Genomic DNA, 6,139 nt, shown 5'->3' with positions numbered 1-6,139 from the left:
TTTTTTTTTTTTGAAAATTACCTCTATAATTTTTAAAAAAAAATAAAGGATAGTTATTCACTTATTTGAAGATCATTTACTAATGATAAATGTTTGATGCGAAAAAATTACCATGATTTAATTCAATAAATGTGTTTTCTCTTCTTTCTTTTTTTTCAAAAAATGATATATTTTTGTTTAGTACATATATTTTAATTTTATTATTTACTCATATAACATGTTTAGGCTACAAAATTTAAAGTATATTTACTAATCCATTATACACATTTTTCGTTACCATATCATTCAAAACCTTCTAGCATGTTTCTTAGTTTTTTAATTTCCTGTCCAGTCAATTAAGACAGATAACATAAAATGGCTGTGTAAAATTCCTATTTTAAATTTATAAACGTCCTTTTTACTTCTTTAATATATTTTAGAAGAAATATATATTTTTTATATTTAATAACTTTTAAATTTTAAGATAGTGAGATTTAAAGTGCATTTAATACATTTAGGACCCGTTTGGTAGGAGGTATTAATCAAAATAATCCATGGATTAAAATTTAATCCAACAAAAACATTGTTTGATTACTTTATTTAACCTAATCCATGTATTAGTTATACCTCATACAATGTCTTATTTTATCTCTAGAAAAGGGAGGGATAACTAATCCAAGGTTTAACAATCCTTGGATAAGATCCCTAAATGACTAATCTATCCCCAAATCTATTTTCCTATTTTATTTTTGTAAGTTAATGCTCTTTTCTATTTATATGAGAATATTTATAAATATTCTTTTAAATTCTCCAAATTCGTTCCATGTAATTTGATGATTTCATAAATTAATATTTTTTTTCTCCATGTTTGATTTGTTATATTGGGCTGATTTTTTTGGTTTTTTTTTTTAAAATGTAGTTCGTTGATTGATCACTTGAACTTTTCTTTTAAAAAGAAATAAACTTCGTGTATTTTAACAATTTAAATAGCCTTAAATTTATGATAAGTTTAAGGTATATTTTGAGCAACAAAAACTTAAAAATATACCGTGCTATCAAGGATCTCTATAGTGACATATCACACCTCAAAATTAATAATAATTTTTTTATATATATTTTAGTATTTAACTTGACAAGTTAAATGAAATATAAATTCTCATAATAACTCAAGGGTATAATAGAAAATAAACTTTTTCTAGAGTTTTAAGCCAAACATAAGATTAAATGGAAAATAATGAATCAAACACTTAATAAAAATTAATATCTACATTAGTAATCCCTGTATTACTAATTCATGCAGTTGCCTAGGATTCGCGCCGCATTGGACTCCGTTTGGAGAAAATGCTTCCTAGTAAATATTTTTTCAATTAAGGCAGAAGTAGTCCCTTCCACTACACCACATTGTCATCAATATATATTCTTAAATAAAGTCAAAAAAAAAAAAACGTACAAAAATTATTGGCCGTTCCTTTCAAATCCTCTTCCGATTTTTTTTTTTTTAAATATTCTGAAAGTGTAATAGACTCCATGAAATCTCAAGTCTTTAAAATTTAATCAAATCAATGCAAGAACATGTTGGATTAAAATTCAAGATTTGTGTAAACTTTAACCTTGTCAAAGATTATACTGGGTATGGTGTTGTTGTCGTCGACCATATTGTACATTTGGACACCCAATTCGATTCAAAATTATTGCCTTTTCTTTCAGCTGAGAAATTAGAAAAAATGTATAAAAAACTATATTTTGATAAAGGGTTTGTGCCAATTAACTGCTAAGTATTTGGACACCCAATTCAAGTTCAAGATTCTTGCTTTATCTGTCACTGTTGAAAGAGATATGATTTTTACGAACCTTTTTGTCGAAGATGGATTTTGGCCCTAACTTAACCCAAAAACTATGATTGTCCAATTTCATATAAGGTAACTAAATTTTCTATCACTTTTCCGATATGGGAATTCTTTTAACACTTTCAGTTGGGATATTTTTCAGCTCAGAAAGTAGAAAAAGATAAGATTTTGATATAGGGTCTGTATCAAAAGGGCTATTATATTAATGGAGGAAAGACAGAAAAAAGGGGGTTCATTGGTTTTTGCAGTTAATGGAGAGAGGTTTGAGTTGCCATGTATTGATCCTTCTACAACTTTGCTTCAGTTCTTGCGCTCTCAGACTTGTTTCAAGAGTCCTAAACTTGGTTGTGGTGAAGGTAATTCTCCTTTTCTTACACCACTCTGTTACATGTATACTGTGTTTTTTTTTTAATAATTGTACTATCCGGGCCCGTTTAAACGCACCTCGACTTTCATTGCTACCGGGCTACCTTTCATCTGATACAACTTTATCCATCAAGAATTGGACAAAAGAAATTGCCTAGTATTTTTGCCTCTGATGAATTAGAACATAAGACCTCATGATTTTCAGCCAACCTATAGTGTAACTATATGTTTGTTTTGGTGCAAATACACAAGAAATGTCTGTAGATTTAGTTAAAGTGGTGTTCTTATGGCAAATCTTCCTTTTGCTTTGTTTCTGTGCTTTTTTACTGTACTTTCCTTATTCACTCAGTGGCGGAGCCAGGAATTTAACGAAGAGGGTCCAAAAATTAAATAACAAAATCTCTTTTTAAAAAGGGAAAAAAATTGTTTCAAGTGAGATTTAAACACGCGAGCACTAACTCATTAAAGATGTCTAAACACACATTCAAGACATCTTAAACCACTAGGCTAAAACAACCTATTATGTCAAGGATGTCCAAAATATGTTATTTAATCACCTCATGTGTCATTTTACTTGTATATGCGGTATTTTTTTCCGACAAAGGGTGTCCAATTGGACACCCTGGCATACATGTGCCTACGCCACTGTATTCACTAGTCATCCTGCAGAAAGTTTATGCTAACTTATTAGGAATTACTTTGAGGTTTTTGGCTCCTGTCCATAATTAAAATACTACTCCTAAGTGTTTTGTGACCGCTGAAGAGCGTGGTGGGACAGTTAAGGTTCTTTCATCTTTAACTAGAAGTCTCGGGTTAGAGTCTTGAGAATGGGGTCCTCTTTAGTACAGAGCGGTATAATGGATTAGTCAGGCCATTGGATTTTAGATGCTTGAAGGTTTACATGCAATGGAATCTTCCATTTACCTGAATCGGTTTCTCTTAAATTGTGGCTGCAAGCATTTTTTCTTTTCGTATAAAGTAAATGTAGTTTTTAGTTTCCTAATGAACTACTTTATGTAATTCATTTTCTTTTTTCTTCTGGTTAATTGGGAGTTAAAGCAATCAGTTTTCAAGACTCGAACCTAAGACCTAATGATCATTTTCCTTGTTTCCTGACTTTAGACTATATGGTATCATCTCTTTACCTTCCATCTTAATCTGATTATGTATTTGTATAACAAATTCTCAATTTGGGTTCAGAAAGAAGCTAACTTATTTGTATGGTTATAGGTGGTTGTGGGGCTTGTGTTGTTCTGGTATCGAAGTATGATCCGAAGCTTAAAAAGGTTGAAGATTTTAGCGTGAGTTCATGCCTTACACTTCTTTGCAGTTTAAATGGTTTTTCAATTACTACAAGTGAAGGCCTTGGGAACACCAGAGATGGTTTCCACTCTATTCATGAAAGATTTGCCGGTTTCCATGCTTCTCAATGCGGCTTTTGCACTCCCGGCATGTGTATGTCATTTTTCTCCGCTCTTGTCAACGCCGATAAAGGAAACAAGCCAAATCCTCCACCGGGATTCTCTAAGCTTACTTCGTCCGAAGCTGAAAAGGCAATAGAAGGAAACCTTTGTCGGTGCACTGGATACCGGCCCATTGCTGATGCCTGCAAGACTTTTGCTGCTGATATTGATATAGAGGATTGGGGATTCAATGCTTTTTGGAAAAACGGAGATTCCAAGGAAATGAAAGTAAGTAAATTACCTCCCTATGATACAACTAAAAACTTCAATACATATCCCGAGTTCTTGAAAAGTGAATCCACCACGAATTTAGACTCTTCAAGGTACCCTTGGTATACTCCTGTTTCCATTGAGGATCTACAGGGCTTGTTGAACTCCAACGTGACAGAAAATGGTGCAAGCTTTAAACTAGTCGTTGGTAATACTGGAACAGGTTATTATAAAGAAACTCAGCGATATGATCACTATATTGATCTCAGGTACGTTCCCGAACTCTCGATCATCAAAAGAGATCAGGCAGGCATCGACATTGGATCAACTGTGACAATCTATAAACTCATTTCATTCTTGAAAGAGGAAAGTAAAATCAATTTCGGTTCATATGGGAAGTTGGTGTCCGATAAACTGGCTTACCACATGGAGAAGATTGCTTCACCATTTGTTAGAAATTCTGCTAGTGTGGGAGGAAATTTGGTTATGGCACAGAAGAATGGTTTTCCTTCAGATATAGCTACATTATTTCTTGGGCTTTGTGCTACTGTTAGCTTGATGACTCGTCATGGACTTGTAAAGCTCACATGGGAGGAGTTATTGTCGAAACCACCACTGGACTCGAGAATTGTGCTTCTAAGTGTTTCGATCCCATTTAAAAAAGATCGAAATTCTAAATTGTTGTTTGAAACTTATCGAGCTGCTCCACGATCTCATGGAAATGCATTGGCATATGTTAACGCTGCTTTCCAGGCTGATGTTTCTCTCTGCCAGAATGGCTTCCTGATAAACTATATCCGGTTGGCATTTGGTGCTTATGGCACAAAACACGCAACAAGGGCTAAAATGATAGAGGGATATCTAACCGGGAAAATGTTAAACATACATGTTTTATATGGAGCTCTTAAATTAGTCAAACTAGCAGTTGTACCGGAAGATGGCACTTTACACCCTGAGTACAGATCAAGCTTAGCTGTCAGTTATGTTTTTGAGTTCCTTTATCCCTTCACTGATGCTCATTCTGCCCTTTCTGGTGGTTTATTCAATGGAATTAATGATATCTCAGTCGAAAAAGTTTTCAAAAGTAGTAAAGATGGTTGTATTAGTCAGGGGAGAAAACAAACACTACTATATTCTTCTAAGCAGGTTGTGGAATCAAGTACCGAGTACTATCCAGTAGGTGAACCGATGAAGAAGGTTGGAGCTGCCATGCAAGCTGCTGGTTTGTTTTACCTTTTAATATTTTGTTTCATGTTGTGATTCTTTCCATTTTTTCATAGGCCCAAGACCTAATTTAATATGGTATCAGAGCAGGACCCGTCTCACCCGATGTTGGGGCCCCCAAAATCAAAAATTGTCCACGCACCAGATGCTAAGCACTGGGCGTGAGGTGGGGTGTTAAAGAATGACAAAAGTCCCACATCGGTAATTAATGAGATGGGTAGACTCCTTATAAGGCTTGGGCAATTCTCCTCCCTTTGAGCTAGCTTTTGGGGTGTGAGTTACGCCCAAGACCTAATTTAACAAATAGTAAATAATGAAAGTCATTTTTTCCACCTTTTCCTATTTAATTACGGTTTTTCACATAATTACTCTATTAGTATTGTGTACAAATAATAGAGAATTGAAAAGGCATCATGAACTTTCAATTTAGAATTCATGCTTTCTTTCTCCATCATCAATATCATATTTATCTTATAATTATATTATTGTACTCCATATGATAAATAATTATGATCATGAACTTTTGCTCGCTAATTGGTCTCGCTATTTCATTCCTAGTTCTCTCTTTCAAGCTTCTTTCCATCATGGGGATTTCTTCTCATTCCGTCCGTTCTGCTAGCTGGTGTCGCCCTCTCTCTTACTTATCTATTCCCATCCATCTTTACCTCTCCTACTCCACTACTTCCCTCCTTCAAGGCGTGATTAATGCGCCTTAAACCTCTCTCTTGAAAAAGAGCATTTTTTAGTGGAGCCTTAGCACGTGAACCCATAGGAACAGGGCCCTTCTTCTTTGCAAAAAAGCTTCTGAATTATCATCACATCAGTAGGCGCAGAAAGCAAATCTTGGTATTGACTTATTGAAAATCTCAAAGAGATTGCTTAGACAAATCTTTTTGTGTGAGGCCGCTGTTCCCCACCTTTCTTACCTTGTTTTTTGGGCTTCAAATTCTGTGACTCATAAGCCCTCCGTATCTAAAGATAGATGGCTAAAGGGCGGGTTCCGCAGTTAACTAAGAAGGCGATCGATTGGCTTGGAGAGGAAAGGAAACC

General features: G+C 34.5%; 1 pseudogene; it reads left to right on the top strand.

The window, feature by feature from the left end:
- Nucleotides 1-1,467: 1,467 nt before the first annotated feature.
- LOC102594198 (abscisic-aldehyde oxidase-like) overlaps nt 1,468-6,139 on the top strand; it is a 12,370-nt pseudogene continuing 7,698 nt past the window's right edge.

This window comes from Solanum tuberosum, unplaced genomic scaffold (genome assembly GCF_000226075.1).
Source record: "Solanum tuberosum cultivar DM 1-3 516 R44 unplaced genomic scaffold, SolTub_3.0 scf00068, whole genome shotgun sequence".
Lineage (NCBI taxonomy): Eukaryota > Viridiplantae > Streptophyta > Magnoliopsida > Solanales > Solanaceae > Solanum > Solanum tuberosum.
This window is presented reverse-complemented; position numbering and strand designations above follow the sequence as displayed.